This window comes from Marmota flaviventris, unplaced genomic scaffold, assembly GCF_047511675.1.
Source record: "Marmota flaviventris isolate mMarFla1 unplaced genomic scaffold, mMarFla1.hap1 Scaffold_43, whole genome shotgun sequence".
Lineage (NCBI taxonomy): Eukaryota > Metazoa > Chordata > Mammalia > Rodentia > Sciuridae > Marmota > Marmota flaviventris.
In genome coordinates, this window is record NW_027288260.1 from 1248311 (window position 1) to 1265340 (window position 17030).

The following is a 17030-nucleotide window of genomic DNA, read 5'->3' on the forward strand; positions in this document are numbered from 1 at the left end:
CAGGATTATTTTGGATGTTCTTTTGAAAATAAACAAAAGTTGGCCAAGATCCAAAAGAAGGACCAGGTTCTCTGGGGATAGGGAGAGGAGTTTGAGATTTCCGTGGCTTGGATTAGGATGTAACAGTGCAAGTAGTAAAGATCAGCTATCTTTTCTATATTTTTAAGGAAAAATAGGAAGCATCAGCTGAAGGATAAAATGCAGAATGTGAGAGAAGTCATGGATGACTTAAGAGAGTTTATAAATGGAGAAGTCTTCTAAATGGAGAAAACTACAATAGAAGCAAGGCAAGCAGGAGCTATCAGCAGCTTCTTAGTTTGAGAGAACAAGTGAATATTCAGGAAAAACATGTTGACACATGAGTCTAGAGTTCTGGCAAGAAATATGAGCCAGAAAGATAAATAACTTTGGGAGTCAGCAGCATATAGTTGATGCTATTAAAAACTAGATGAATGATCAAGAGAATTAATGAAGATATAAATAAAAAGAAATCTAAGGACTGATCTTTGGGGCACTTCAGCATTTAAAAGTTAGAGAAGAGGTGAAACTGGCCAAGAAGTCTAGGAAAGGCTGGACATAGAGAGCAGTGGAAATGTGGTGAAATGATTTCCTGAAAGCCCCAAGAATAATGGGGTCAAAATGGACAGGGAGCCCAAAAGATGCAAGTGCTGCCACTAGACCAAGATGAGAAGTGATGATTGTCATCAGAGTTAACAACAGGAAAGTCATTGTTGGTTCCTATGTTTTGAATGTTTCTGTCCCCTAGAAATTGTTAGGATAGCATTCTAACTCCCAAGTCAGTGGTATTAGGAAGTTGAGCCTTATAGAAGTCACTAGTCACCACAGAAGAGCCCACATATTGATACACTATAGACCTTAGGGAGCTAGCTCAACCCTCTCCACTATGTGACAATACAACAGGAAGGCACTTTTCCATAAAGCACTTAGCAGACATTGAATCCACTGTGATGTTGATCTTGGACTTCTCAGCCTGTAGAACTGTAAGTATTAAATTTCCATTCTTTATAAGATACACAGCCTATGATATTTTGTCACAGCAGCTATATGGACTAAGAAAGTGATCTTGGTAAGAGGAGGTTGGTAGAGTGACTGGAAGGAAGACACCTAGTTACAATGAGTTACAGAGATAATGGAAGAAGAAAACTGGGAGCAATGAATTTAAATAGGGTTTTACTTTTTCCTTGTGAGATTTGGTATGAAAGAAAGAAGAGAGATGAGGATGTTAATGAGAGGAAAATGAGCCCATTTTTTAAGATAGGAGAAATTTATGTAAATAGAAATGATTCAATTAAAAAGAAAGAAAGAAAAAAACACTCAGGAGGGAGAAGGGGAAATTACTTGTGCAAAATTCTTGAGTAGGCAATAGGGGACAGGCTAAAATAAACATGTATGTTGAGGGGTTGGCCAAGTTAGAAATGAATTCTTCATCTTTTCTCAAATTCATATGTGTCTTGAAAGAAAAGTATCATATTTCTCTTTTTTTCTGGACTATTTTTTCAAGGATGTTTGCACAGCAAGTTAGATAGGTTTTCTTACTGTTCAGTATAATAAAGATAATGTCTCCCTATGGGTACAGGTCAAGAGAAGTTGTTCACATCCCATTATAAAATATTCAGGTTCCCTAAACTCAAAATTCCTTTCCTGTAATGCAACCCACTGCATATACAGATGTTGCTTATTCTCAATACAAAGCCCTGTGGATATCAGGGCCAAGGGAACTATATTAGGGTATAAAAAAAACAGAATTGATTAATTAATTAATTTATTGTAACAAATTGGTTCACACAATGATGGAGGCTGAATAGTGCAAGATCTGCAGTTGACAAGTTAGAGACCGAAGAAAGTTGATGGTGTAGTTGTAGTTCCAGATTGAAGATAGTAAATTGGGGGAAAAAAAGAGAATTCTTTTTGACTCAGATTTTTATTCTATTCAGGCATTCAACGGATTGGGCAAGACTCACCTACATTGGGGAGGGCAATCTGCTTACATCAGTACGCAATTGAAATTACCATATTTACCAGAAAACCAGAAACACCCCAAAATAATTTTAGACAAATATGTGGGGCCCCTATGGCCTGATTAGGATGACACATCACAAGAAAATGTATGTATAGTAGGTTCTGCATTTTCTTTTTTAAAAATAAAATTTGTTATTTTTATTTATAGATGATAGTAGAATGGAGTTTGACATATATACATGGGGTATAAGTTCCCATTTTTGTAATTGTATATGATGTGGAGTTATACTGGTCATGTAACCATTATTAACATAGAAATGTTATGTCCAATTCATTCTACTCTCTCTTTCATTCCCATTCCCCTTCCCACCACTCCGTCCCCCCCATCCAATCTGGTGAACCTCCATTCCTGCCCCTGCCCCCTAATGCTATTGTGAGTTAGTATCTGCATATCAGAGAGAACATTAGGCCTTTGGTTTTTTGGAGATTGGCTTATTTCACTTAGCATGATAGTCTCTGGTTCGATTCATTTACTAGCAAATGCTATCATTTCATTCTTCTTTATGGCTAAGAAATATTACATTCTGTATATGTGCTACATTTTTTCTTTATCCATTTATCTATTGAAAGGCACCTAGATTGGTTCCATAGTTAGCTATTGTGAGTTGAGCTGCTAACAACATTGATGTGACCACATTGCTATAGTATGCAGATTTTAAGTCTTTTGCATAAATGTGGATGAGTGGGAAAACTGGGTCATATAGTGGTTCCATTCCAAGTTTTCTGAGGAATCGCCATACTGCTTTCCAGAGTGTTTGCACCAATTTGCAGTCCTACCAGCGATATATGAATGAGGTACTGAAATTTCTAACAGTACTAAACTGTGCTTTGTATAAAAACCAAGACTCTCATGGCTTTTGGTAAGCTAACTTTTCAGGTTCAAAGTAAAATAAATAATTAAACTTAAATATATTAAAATTAAAACAATAAATTTAATAAAAAATAATAAAATAAAATAAAAATAATTATAATAAACAAATAAACTTCATAATTCTTGACAGGTAACATCTAGGATCTGGGCAATTTTCTATGTTAACAGAAGGGTAAGTAGGATTTATGATCATAGACGTGAATAGTTGTGATAACTCCAGTTATCTCAATTCAATTGGAGGCAAATTTATTAAAACATAGCAGGGATGGAAGAAAACCTATTGATGACTGGAAAGGACAAAAATGTCTAAAACTCTTATTAAAGAGGGTGAAAATGTGAACAAACAAGAATTTGTACAAATATTGTGCTCTTTTGTGGTACTAAAGAATATGTGTTCATGAATTTAAAGTGATACTGGATATGTGATTGAGAGTAGCTCAGTTGTAGCCTTGTTAAGATTCAATCATAGATGTAGGTGTAGAGGGTGGAAGTTCAGTGGAGAAAGCCAGCAAGAGCCAAGGGAGCTAAGGGCCTAGTAAGAGTGATTGTAATGATTGAGCTGTGAAATTTAAACTGGCTAAATAGGGTAGTGAAGGCATCACTTGGGAGTCAGTGAAGGGTGGTAGAATCAATGGATTGTAGACCTCATTCTCAGGGTAATCGAAGAAATTTGGGCTGTGGTCTAGAGGAAGTGAGCTGGAAAGATTATTCTGGTTATCTATCACACAAGCTATTCTTCCAAGTCTGCTATTTTATTCACATCTTGATTTTTTTTGAGTGTCTTGCTCAAAACAATATGGTGATATTTAATCTATTTTCTAAATATAAGAATGATATTGAAAAGATAAATGAAGTCAGTTGTGTGCTTTTTTTTAGAAAAGTCATGTTGGTTTCTAATGATTATTACATTCTTTGTATCATGTTCACATTGCTTTTCAAATGTCCCTAAAACATCTCTTTTATCATGTTCCTGGTTATTGATATTAGTTTCCTTGAACTAGTATTTAGAAAATGTTTTTGATGTGCCTCTCATAAAGTAAATATTTTCATGAATTTGTATACTAACGTTTTAATTATATGTTACCATATGGATCTAGAATATCCCCCAATGGAAAGGTTGATCCCCAATGTAGAAGTGTTCAGAGGTGAGGCCTTTGAAAAAGTTATTAGATCATGAGGCCTCTAACCTCACAAAAGGCTTAACCCATTGATGAAATTATAATTTGGCATTATTGGGAATTGACAATGGAAACTGTAGGAAGTGGGGCCTGGTTGGACTAAGTAAGCCAGAAGACACATGTCCTAGAAGGATATCTTTTTTTGTTTGTTTGTTTTTTGAAGGTAACATTTATTTGTTTGTTTGTTTTTTTTTCTCATTCAATGCTAAAGATCAAACCCAGTGCTTCGCACATGCTAGGCAAGAGCTTCCAGGCTTCTCTGAGGTAAGCAGCTCTGATACACCCTTTTGCCTTGATGATTTTCCTTACCTCAAACTCAGAGCAATGATACCAAGAGACCGTGGACTAAAATTTCTGATATTGTGAGAAAAAATAAATCATTCCTTCACTGAGTTGGTTTTACCAGGTATTTTGTCACAGTGATGAAAAGCTAACACAATATATAAATTATGGCCTGTATTAAAATATAAACATAATAAAATATATGATATCTAATTATAAAACTTTGCCAATTATAGAAATATAAAAAGAATGAGGAAAAGGTGAATGTAATATTAATTGTTTTCTTTTTTGAAAATAATTTTCAAAATTTCCCATTAGTAGAAAACTTTCTCATTAGATTTTAATAATTATGTTTTAGTCAATATCAATACTATTAATGAACATGACTATATTAGATCTCATGGAAGTATTATTGATTTTAACTCATAAGTGTCTGATAAAAAATGAAGAAGAATCAAGATCTTAGCACTATCAGTTTCTAACTATTCAGTTATATTAAGCCTGCCATTTGAGGACTACTTTGTAAAAATCTTTTAAGATTTCTTCCTCATTTTTGGTGTGTGTTTTATTAAAACTAGACAATGTGATCTGTCGAGATACTTAACTAGTGTGCTTAACTTACAACAGTTCAAATTGGAGCAAGGTCACCTGTCTTATTGAACTCCCACAGTTTCATCAGGTTATCTCAAGAAGCTATACAGCACATATGAGGTCTTGCATTTGGGCTCAAAAAGAAATTTCATGCCAATTTGTACATTAAATATTAGTATAGCTTTATATATTTATTATTTATAAGTGAGAATTTAAAGAGAAATTGTAGTATTTAACTTCCAACCCTAGTGAATTATCTCATTTCCCATCAACTTTAATGTCTATTATCTTATTCAGTCCAATTCATGGGAAAATCAATGTTTCTTTTTCATTGTTCTAGTTTCCAATCTATCATAGGAACTAACATGTATTCTGTGTTTATTAATATTTTGTGAATGAATAAATCAATATTGTCCCCTGATTAAAAAATCAGGAAACTGTTTGCAGTATTTGGCTATATTTTCTCTTCTATGATTTCTTGCAGCAGTTATAAAATTATATTTTCTTATCATCTTTCTAAAATAGAATATGTCTAGATCCAATCCCATACAGAAATTTTCCATATTGGAAAATATATGATCATCCCCCATTTAAAATGGTCTTTTCCTATCTGCAATGGCTGGCTACCCTTCTGTTGTTTTCTGTTTGTTCTAAAATATTTTCCTTGTAAAGTTTTTATAGCAATGTATATTCAGGGCACATATGAAATAATTTGATAAATATCTGTTTACCTATCATGATTCCAAGGATCAAGTTCAGATACTTTTTTCCTTAATAACTTCCCACATCCTCATCCCCAACATGAAGGATCTCTAGAGCTCTGCTGGCACTACATTTCCATCACAGGAAAGGAATTTAGTTTACATAGAGCACATCTTCTGAAATTCCTCAAGGCCCTGGAATAATTTCATTCCTTGGTACATGTCTCCCATGGTACTCATTTGGTAAAGATGTAAAGTATTCCTTGGAATTATTTCTTCACTTATGTTACTGTACTTCTCACCTCCATTTCCTTCAATACTTAGAAATATCTATAGTCCACCATTAATTAAAAGAATTTGTCTTAGATAATTTTGAAAACTGTTACTCAGTTAAAAAAATTAGTGAGGGAATAGGAAATAAAAAACTGAGGATGTGATTAGTTTATTCTAGTGTTTCCCTCTTCATCATGCTATTGGATTTTTTCCCCTAGTTTTTCTCCTGTTATGAAAGTGATTCTTAGGCTAAGGATATAGCTCAGTTGGTAGAGTGCTTGCCTCACGTGTACAAGGCCCTGGATTCAATCCTCAGCACCACACACACACAAAAAAAAATTTCTTACCTTCTTCATTGTTATTTTGCCATCACTGTACAGACCCATAGAGAAGTGTTGGTTCTGTCATGTATGTTACTGTGCCACACCCTCAATGACAAGTAGGGACTTTCTTTCAGCATGCATAGCACATGTGTAGCAGTATCTTTCCTTTACATGTTCATTACGTTTAGAGGAAAAAAAAATAAATTTCCCATTCCCTTGTCAGAATGTAGTCAACAGTTGAAGTTGCTTCCTGCTGAAATGGCTAGTTTAGGAGCACTGGGGCCCAAGGTCTACTCAGCTGCCCCTGGAACTACAAGAGATCAGCATCCCTGATACACCTGTAACATCCACTTGGAAGGACAGTGGGAATTTCTACTTTGAGAGACTGTCAAGACCACTTTTATCATATTTCATGTAATTGTTTATTTTCCTCAGGCAATATCTAAAGTCCAAAACTCTACATTTTTAATATTAAGATATTGCATCTTAATATTGAAGAACCAATAAAATAAGAATTTAGGGCTAGTATTAAAAGTCTTGTTGGGTTAAAAAGATAAAAATACATATTCTTTAAATGAGAAAAAAACTGCAAAAATATTTAACTTACATATAATAAGAATCTTCCTTTTAGTGTACAGTTTTATGAGACTTGATGAACATATAGAGCCATGTAAGCATCACCACAATCAAAAGGTAAACCAATTTCATCAATATAAGAAATGCCCAAGAATACCCCTGTAGCCTACTCCATTATCATCCCTGGGCCATAAGTCATTACTGGTTTATTTTCTATAGGTTATCATTTTGCATATTTAGAACTTCATATAGATGAATTTCTGCATTTTGCATTGTTTCAAGTCTGCCTTCCTCCACTTAACATAAGACATTTTGGGTTCCTTGTTGCTGCATGTTTCAGAACTTTGTTTCTTCCTCTTTGCAGGGGACTAGTGTTCCATTGTATGAATGTATCTAATCTAATAGTTGAAAGACATTTGAGATGTTTGAGTAATTAAATCTGTTGTAATGATTTCTATACAGTGTTCTGAGTGAACATAGTTATAATTTCTCTCAGATAAATGCAAAACATACACTGCTACCTAATTAACAATAATTTATGTACATCCATGAATATTCTATATTCTATTACAAATTCATTCTGGACTGCCACAATAGCATAGAAATCTTACTATGATCTTCTAAAAAGTTAACTTTCCAACTCTTCAGGCTTCTCGATTTCTCCAGACTAAATTTAATGTGAAGACCTTTGCTTCATTCTCTATTTAAAAAAATAGAAGACAACCAATGCAAAATCTGCCATCTCTCCCCACAGTCCCAAACCTTACTTTTGCATCCCTTTCCTCCTGGTTTTGTCCTCCTAGAATAGAAACACTTCTTGTATCTATCTCCTCAAAGAGGTTATTGCTAGGCTGTTTTTATTTATTCACTGTTTATTTACACCCATCTACTTACAATTCATTTCCACCCTCAGTGCCCGTGGAGACTACTTTCCTGTAAGTTACAAATGACCTTTATGATGCTAAATTCAATTGAGTTTTATTCTGTCATTATCTTACTCTAATCTATTGCATATTTGTCAGCATTTACCAATTCCTTTTGTTTCATTTTAAAGCCATTGATTGCTGTGGCTAGAATATTTAATACAATCAAATTTAATTATTTCAAGTCATTTGCAGAAATGTTATAAAGCAGTTTTTTTGTTTTGTTTTGGTACTGAGGTGCTTTAGCTCTGAGAAGCATCTACAATCCATTTATTTATTTATTTATTTATTTATTTGAGGCAGGTCTCTGTAGTTGTGACTCTAGCCTACACCCTGTGATTCCCGTCTCAGCCTCCTGAGTTGCTGGAAATACAGGCTGTGTCACTGAACCCAGCAGTGCAGCCTTTATTATTCTCTGTTTGACTCTATTATTATATTCTCCCCCCAAATATTTAGTTTTCAAAACTTTCAGACATACAGATAATTTTCAAAAATAGTGAAAAGAATGCTCATATGTCACGTTGTTTTTTCAATAGTTAAAAATGACATTTGATTTCTCTCTATACATGTCTCTAAATTGTATTTATCTACTTTTCTATAAACACAAACAAAATATTTTTTTTTTGTATTATTTGTGTGTGGATATTCAACTCTTCCATTTCCATTTGTTAAAAATTTCTTTCTTCATTGAATTACCTTATTAAGTTTGCTGAAAATCAACTGATAATACTAATGTGAGTATATTTCTAGACCATGTATTTATTCCGTCATCCTATGTGTCTCTTAATGCTAACACCAGTCTTTATTACCATAGTTTAGCAATGTAAGTTAATTTCAATTCACATACTGTAAATTTTCCAAACTTCCTCCTTTTAAAATTCAACTTTCTATTTTAATGCAGTTTTACATCTACACAAGTATTGAGAACATGGCAGAGGTTCCCATATAATCCATATTCAGGTTTCCTCATTATGAGCATCTTGTACATTGTCACAATTAGCAATACACTGTTAATACATTATCATTGAATGCTGTCCATACATCATTCATATTCCTTAGTTTTCCCTTAATGCCATTTTTTCCTGGTACAGATTTTATCCAGCAAATGACAGAAAATTTAGTAGGCATGTCTTCTCAGACTCCTCTTGGCTTTAAATGACAGTTTCTCAGATTTTCCTCTTTTCAATGACCTTGACAGTTTTGAAGAGTACTCATCAGGTATTTTATAGAATATATCTTGGCTGGGATTTGTCTGATGTTTTTCTCATGATCAGATTGAAGGAATGTATTTTCAGGAGGAAGACACAGAAGTAAAATGCCTTTTTCAAGACATCAAGGTTATATGATGGGTGTGTGCTATGCATACCTTGATGTTTATGAAGGGTATATACTATCAATGTGATTTACCACATGATTGATGTTTACCTTGATTACCTGGTTTGTGTTAGGGACCACCTCCTTGAGAACAGAGTATTATATAAATCATTTGGAATTTATCTACACAGAATATTCTCTCATTTGTCTATTTATGAAATCTTTTATATCAATAAATAAAATGTATTTATTTATGGATATGTTGTTTATACATTGGTTAATAATGAAATGATAATTTGTTTATTTTGTTGCTCCAGGTTTGCCCAATGGGAACTTTCAGTTGGCTTCTATTCCCATTAACTATTCCATCATAGTAGTATACTTTAGTTTTTTTTTTTTTTTTTTTTTTTTTTTTGGGGGGGGGAGGAGTTTTACTACAGCATGCTCCAAATTAGTCATGTATATTTACTGCTCAGTTCTAAAATCCGGAATTTCTCTAAGAATCCTAGGAGAATCTTATTAGAAATTACTATCTGAGTCCTAAGCATGTTTGTTACTCTTGTAATATTATTGCTTCCAGGCCCTCTTAGCCAATTGAGCAAAGAGACATGAATATGTATTTACATATCTATAAACATTTCTATACCTTCTATCTCTTTATTAAGCTAAACATGAGTTCATAAACCAACTCCAATCCATTTCCACATGGTTAATTCTAGCCTCCTTCCTTTATCCTCTATAATCTCTCATTTCAACAATGAGAAAACCTACTTAATGCTGTCTGCCATCCACTTACTTATGTGTTCAGTTTCTGTATTTATGCAAAGTAATTCTAGAATTGTAAGCTTATACCTTCAGGGAAGCAGTTTTGTCAACTAAAGTATAGTACTTGTGCATAGGTCCTTCTGCCATTAGTCTTACAGATTCTATCATTTCCCACATTACTAAGGTAAGCTCACCCCCAACCCCCAATCCCTTCAGTGAATTGGCTTCAGATACCTGTAATACAATTACATTGTTTTGTCACACTTGTATTCTATCCTGGAGCCCTGTGACTTCTATTTCCCTTTTTTTTTTAATAAGTGACTATGTTAAGCTTCTCTCTTGTTCTCTTGGTTTTGACAGATGCATTGTATCATGTATCCACTATAATCTTACCATACTGAATAAGTTCATGACCTACAAAATCCCCTGGCATCACTCATTAAACCCTCCCTCTCCAACCCTTGGTAGAGTAACCATAGTTTTGTCTTTACCAGATGTCATATGTTGGAACAATACAATATAGAAGTTTTTCAGTCGATCTTTTTTTTCCCTTAACAATATACTAGTAAGATTCACCATATCTTCAAATGGTTGAAGGGATCATTCCTTTTTTTTTTTAATCACTGGATGATTGTATTGGTCTGTTTGGGCTGCTATAACAAAATAACGTAAAATGGGAGGCTTATGAACCACATAAATTTATTTCTCATGTTCTAAAAACTGAAAAGTTCAGAACAGGACACTAGCAAATTTAATGCAAGTTCTTGCTTCCTAGATGACCATCTTTTTGCCACAAACTCACATGGTGAAAGGGGCAAGCAGCTCTCTCAGGCCTTTTCTTAGGATGCTCCCCACCTTCTTTATCTAATTGCCTCCCTAGAGCCTTACTTTCTAATACAATCAATTCAGGGTTAAAATTGGAAAAATATGAATTTTGGAAAGGCACTCAGACCATAGCAATAGTATTGCATTGTATGAATGTATCCAAATAGTTTATATAGCCCCAATGAAGCTCCTCTTGGTTGCTTCCAGTTATGTGATTATGAATAAATCCATTACAAATGTTCACTTGCATGTTCTTATGTGTATGTGAGTTTTCAGATTCATCAGGTAAACCCCTAAGCATGTGATTGCTGGATCATGTAATAAAACTGTGTTTAGCTTTGTATAAAACTGCCAAATTGTCTTCCAAAGTGACTGTAGTATTTTGCATCCTCATTGGCAACAAATAAGAGTTCCTGCAGGTCTTCAGGAATTAATAATTTTAGAATACTGGATTTTTATAAATTAATTAATTTTCCTTATTTGTTCTTTTTAGATATTCATGATAGGAGAATATATTTTGGCATATATACATGGAGTTAGAATGTTGGATTTAAGTCATTTACTAGGTGTTTAGTAGTTTCTTATTGTTTTAATTTTCATTTTCTTAAATACAAATTATATTAAGCATCTTCTGATGTACTTGCTTGCTACCTATATATCCTTTCACATTTTTGTTCATTTTTAATTGGCTGACTTTTTTCCTACTGTTGAACTTTAAGAGACCCTCAAATATTTTGAATATAAATCTGGTATCAGATATGTGTTTTGCAAATATTTTCTCACAGTTTCTGTCTTGTATGGTTTTTTTCCTGTCTCTCCCTTTTGCAGTGCTAGGAATTGAACTCAAATCTTTGGGTGTACTAGACAAATGTGGTGCTGCCGAACTACAACCCAGCCCCATTTTCGTTCTCTTACCAGTGTGTTTTCAGAGCAGAAGTTTTAGTTTTAATTTAAGAAGTCTAATTTATTATTTCTTAATGGATTATGATTTGATATTATATTTATTTTATGAACTCATCACTAAATGGAAGGTTATAATTTTCTCCAATGTTCTCCTCTAGCAATTTTTAAAAAATGTTTTGTTTGTTTTTTTAGTTTTTCATTGTTATCTAAAATCCATTTTTAGGTAACTTTATTGGAAGGTATAGCATCTGTATTATTTTACTTTTAATGGATATTCAATTCTTTCAGTGCATTTTGTTTCAAAGTCTATCATATCTTCATTGAATTGTTTTTAAGACTTTATGAAAAAAATTAGATGAGCCAGGCACAGGTGGCAAATGCCTGTATTCCCACCTACTCAGGTGGCAGACACAGGAAGATCGCATGAGCTCAGCAGCTCAGAACTAGCCTGGGCAACATAATGAAATACATTCTCTCAAAGAAAATCAGTTGACTACTTTTGAGAGTCTATTTAGAGGTTGTATATTCTTTTACCTTACTGTATATATCTATATTGCATATGTACATGTGGATTTATTTTAGCTTTAAAGTAGGTCTTGAAATCAATGAATTAGTTATTACTATTTTTCTTCTACAGTATTTTGTTGGTAACTCTGGGCCTTTTGATTCTGTATTTAAGGTTTAAAATCAGTTTGATGATATCTCCAAAAGAAGTTGCATGGGTTTTGAGAAAGATTCAGATAAATTTAAAGATAAAATTTTGAAGAATTGATAATTTAATAATATCAAGTCTTTTAATCCATGATCATGGAATATCTTTCAATTTTTAGACATTCTTTGATATAAGTTATCAGTGTTTTATAGTTTTTACATACAAATCCTATATGTAGTTTTTTTTTTTTTCAGTTTGTACCAATGTATTGCCTTTTGTGGTGATATTGGATATGATATTGTTTTGTGATTTCTTATTTTAACTATTTATTGTTGGCTTATAAGAAAGTAATAATTAGCCTGTGATTGACTTTGGATTCTGAGAAGTTGGTTTACTTATTAATCAGTCCCATTTTAATTTTTTTGTTGATTCTTTGGGAGTTTTCAATGTGGAAATTGTTATTTTATTTCTTACTTTGTAAAATGTATAATTATTGTTTCTTTTTCTTATTATACAAGCTAGAATTTTCAGTGTGATCTTGAATAGAAATACTAAGACATGACATCATTGTCTTGTTCCCAATCATAGAGGGAAAATGTCTAATCTTTTCACTACTAGATACAATATATTTGCTGTAGACTATTTGTGCACATTTTTTTTATTTTACTGAGTTGAAGGAGTTTTCTGAGTTTAAATAGGCCTAGTGTCATTTCTATTGAATTATATTGGTTAAAGCAATAATACAGTCCACTTAATTCAAAGAGAAGGATGATAGGTCCACTCTTATCATGAGAGGTATTTCAAATATGCAGTCATCTTTACCCATCATGGTTTGCCTTGAATTGTAAATAGTTTATATTTGTTCTACATGGAAAATATACTCACTTCTAAATCTCACTGTCTCATCCTCTTTCAGTATTATTATGAATTTCAAAATTTCATTCCACTTGAAATGAGGACTGGTATGTATTACACAGCTTTATGTATGGCTTCTCTGGAGCTTAACCTGTGATTAAGAGCTAAATTATCTTTTTTTTTCTCCACACACAATATACAATGATGATATAGTCATTAAAAACAGCAATAGACATGTTTGTTAAAAAAGGAGGGGAAAAACAGGAAGCATATGGGAATGTATGGCCCATAGCAATTGTGAAATCTAGTCAGGTACATGTGGCCATTTTAATTATTGGAGTCCAGTGCTGTTGAAGGATAAGATTCTCATCTGGGACATTGGATTTATCTTTCCATTCTATAAAACATGGTTTATGTTTGTAGCTGAGTAGTTTTCTCAGCTTTAATTTTATCTACAGAAAATTAGAGACCCAACTGTCTTTTTCATTCCGTAATGTAACTATATTTTTCCAGTCCAACTGGTATAAATCTTTTAAAAGCTTTGTAAACTTTCTGTGTATTAATTTACAATTCATTCCAACAGACAATACTACACCCACAAATATTTTCAAAATAGATTCTTCTATACTTAGAGCACTCTGTGAAGTTAAGAAGATGACCTCAAGATTTTTGTAAGCCTACTATTTTAACAAATATATTCTACAGGTTTTGCCTAAGAATTTTTTTTGTCCTTAGTAGTCATTTGGTCCAAATGAAAGAAACCATGAAAAAACACCTTTAGTCTTGCTGAGGTCTTAAAAAAGGGATTTACACGTTCACTCTTGGCTTCACTTTCACCCTCAGACCATGCATTACTAAGAGGGACCTGCATGTGACATCTTCTCTGAGTCTATTTCTTACTTTTTAGTTTGGAAAAGATGTCCTGAGATCTTAGTATTTTTTTCCAGGAGTTTTTCAGCAGTTTGGCTCTTTAATCTTTCATTTTGTCATAGGAAGTTAGGAAAATTTGAGCCTGCAAATCTTAGCAAGATTTCTGAGATCGCAAAGTTCTTTTATGTTTTCCATATTTTATTGTAAACAGTAGTTTTTCTAGCTGCTCCCTCTGTACATAACTCAACTGTATTTTATATTGGCCTTTAATAAAGTTTTCCTCATCATCCATAATGTTCCATTAGTCTCCCTAAGACCATTCAAAGGTTCATCAATAGTTCCATCCAGTTCCTGTCCACCATAAAACTTGAGTTTCAAATATTCTTTTTTAAATACTTTTTTAAATAATAGCAACACGTTTACAGGTATCAAATTTTGTCCTAGTTATCTATTTCTAAATAACAAATTACCCTAGGACTTAGATGCTTATAACAATATATGATTTAATACATTTCATGATTTTCTGACTCACTATTTTGATAGGGCTTATATAGCCCATACTTCTCTTTATGATGTTGAACAGTGCCATTTTCTAAGATTCATCTGGTAGATGGGATAGTCTGCAAAGTCAAGATTACTTTACAAACATGGCTGGTCCCTAAGTCTTTGATTTGACTCCTGGTCTGGTCTGAGTCCTCTGAGACTTTTGAACATAACACATTTATCTTAGTACTCAGTTCTTCTAGTAGATGGATTTAACATTGCAGTTCAAAATTCCCAAAGTATTTCAAGAGACAAAGAATTCAAGAGAGTCTTCTAAGGCCTTGGGCTGGAAACTGACTTGAGTATACATCCAGTATATTCTATTACTCAGAACAGTCACAAAACCCAGGCAGATTCAAGTTTAGTGAACATAGAGTCACTTATTTGGGGGAAGAATCTCAAAGACTCTTTTTGGTCATTTCTAATTTATCATACCTTCTATTTTCTATTTTTAATCAACTGTAACAAATTGATTCTTGAAATATGAATTTCTTTTTTGTCATAGTAACTGTTTGTATACTTTTACAAGTCTTGAAACTTGGTTACCAATTAGTAGTCATTCTGTTAGGAAAAAATCTATTTAAAAATAAAAATACATGTTAGAAATTATCTAGCCCTGTTTCTTGGAAGAACATACCTTTAAAAATGGAGGATCAGAAGCTTCCTGGTCAATGCCAGTTCTATTATCTATTACTCTTATAAGAACTTTGATTTCCTCTTTTATAAAGTAGGAATTTATATCCATAGTATTCATATAATTTAGTCTAAATTGCAGCATGTTGGGGAATACTAAAAATAAAATGGGCATGTTTCATTTGTAGTATTCTAAACTCGAGATATCTCAGTCAAATTTCAGGTTGTCTTTCTATTTCTCAAGACTTTTTTGATGGTCAATGTTATGATTTAAATGTAAAATATCCCCCCAAAACTTATGTGTGAGACAATGTGAGAAAGGGCTATGAAAGCCTTAATTAAATTAGTGCATTAATCCCCTGATAGGGATCAATTAGGTAGTAACTCTAGGCAGGTAGGGTGTACCTGGGTGTGGGTCACTAGAGGTTTGCCTTTGGGGTATATATTTTGTCTGTGGTAAGGGGAGTCTTTCTCTGTCTATGTTTTCTGATGCCATGTCCTGATTGTCCTAGTCTGCTTTTCTCTGCTATGTCTTTCCTCCATGGTGTCCTGACTTAACTCAGGTCCTGTGAAATGGAGCCAGCCATCTCTAAACTGAGACCTCTGAACCCCCAAATAAACTTTTCCTTGTCTAAAATTGTTCTTCTCATGTTTTATTGGTTACAGTGGTGAAAAGGCTGACCAAAAGAATCAAATATATCAATGAATATTCAAAAATATCAAACAAAATAGAATAAGGTAATGATACACATCCAAAATTTGGGGGATAATTCTTATCATTAATTTAGTATTTCTAAATCTGTTCAAATTATTTTCACAATAATAAATGTCTACTGCTGATATTTAATTGAAAAATTGTCATAATATATTTTAAGGTAATTCCTTTGATCAGCATCCACTTAGGCATGGTAGTCTTTCCTGATCTTTTACAGCAACTCATGTCTTTTTAGTTGAACAATTGTCAGATTAAGTAATATTGGATCCTTTATGTCTTATTAATATAGTTTGATATTCATTAAAGTGGCTCCTCAGCGGTTTTAAATTACAAATCTCAGGACAATTTTCAAACTCATTACTCATTAAATAAAGCTATCCTTTTACTTAACTACAAATGAAAATCTTTAGCTTAGCACTTGCAAATTGAAACAATTCTAAAACACTCCAATTCAAAATAGTTTACCATAGACAATAGACAATATTCATTCTTATTTTCCAGGTCCAGAATATAAGGCTGCACTCTGGCATTATATTTTGTGAATTCTCTCCTCATTCCTGCATTGTTTGTCTTGCTGTTTGATTCTGATACAGTAGGATCAGCATATGGGGAGCTGTATTCTTGGTAATCCTGGGGCAATAAAGACATGGAAGAATGACTCTGAACAAAAACTTAAAGCCAACTGCTCTCAAATATAAAAGTGCTCTTCAAAGACAGGAAATTTCTTCTTTGTGGGAAATGGAGGTACTCAGTGACTGGCTGGAACTCAGGTGTGAGGGGACTGAGAGAACAAGGTCAGATCTTGCCTAGAAAAATTTTGACCCAATTAGCTGTCCAAGGAGTAATGATTAATCCATGGCCTCACACCATTCCAGTATTGGACCTTGGATTTTTATTTGAAGAGAGTTTTATCTTACAAAAAAAGCAATTGTGATCTCTGTGTTTAGAATCTATGTAATATATGTGAGATTTGATTAACTTTGCTAAATGTACAATAATAAAAATGAGTGCTTACAAAATTTAACAAGAACATGGAAGATAAAGGTGAGTTTGGAGGTTTGAAAAATTCCAGGGAACTTCTCCTAACAGGGAATATTCATCTATTAGAGTGCTTAGTTCATGTTTGGGTTCAGATTGGGGAGTGTCACCAAGGTGTTATGAAGGAAGCTCAGGAAGTGCTATCATGTACACATACAC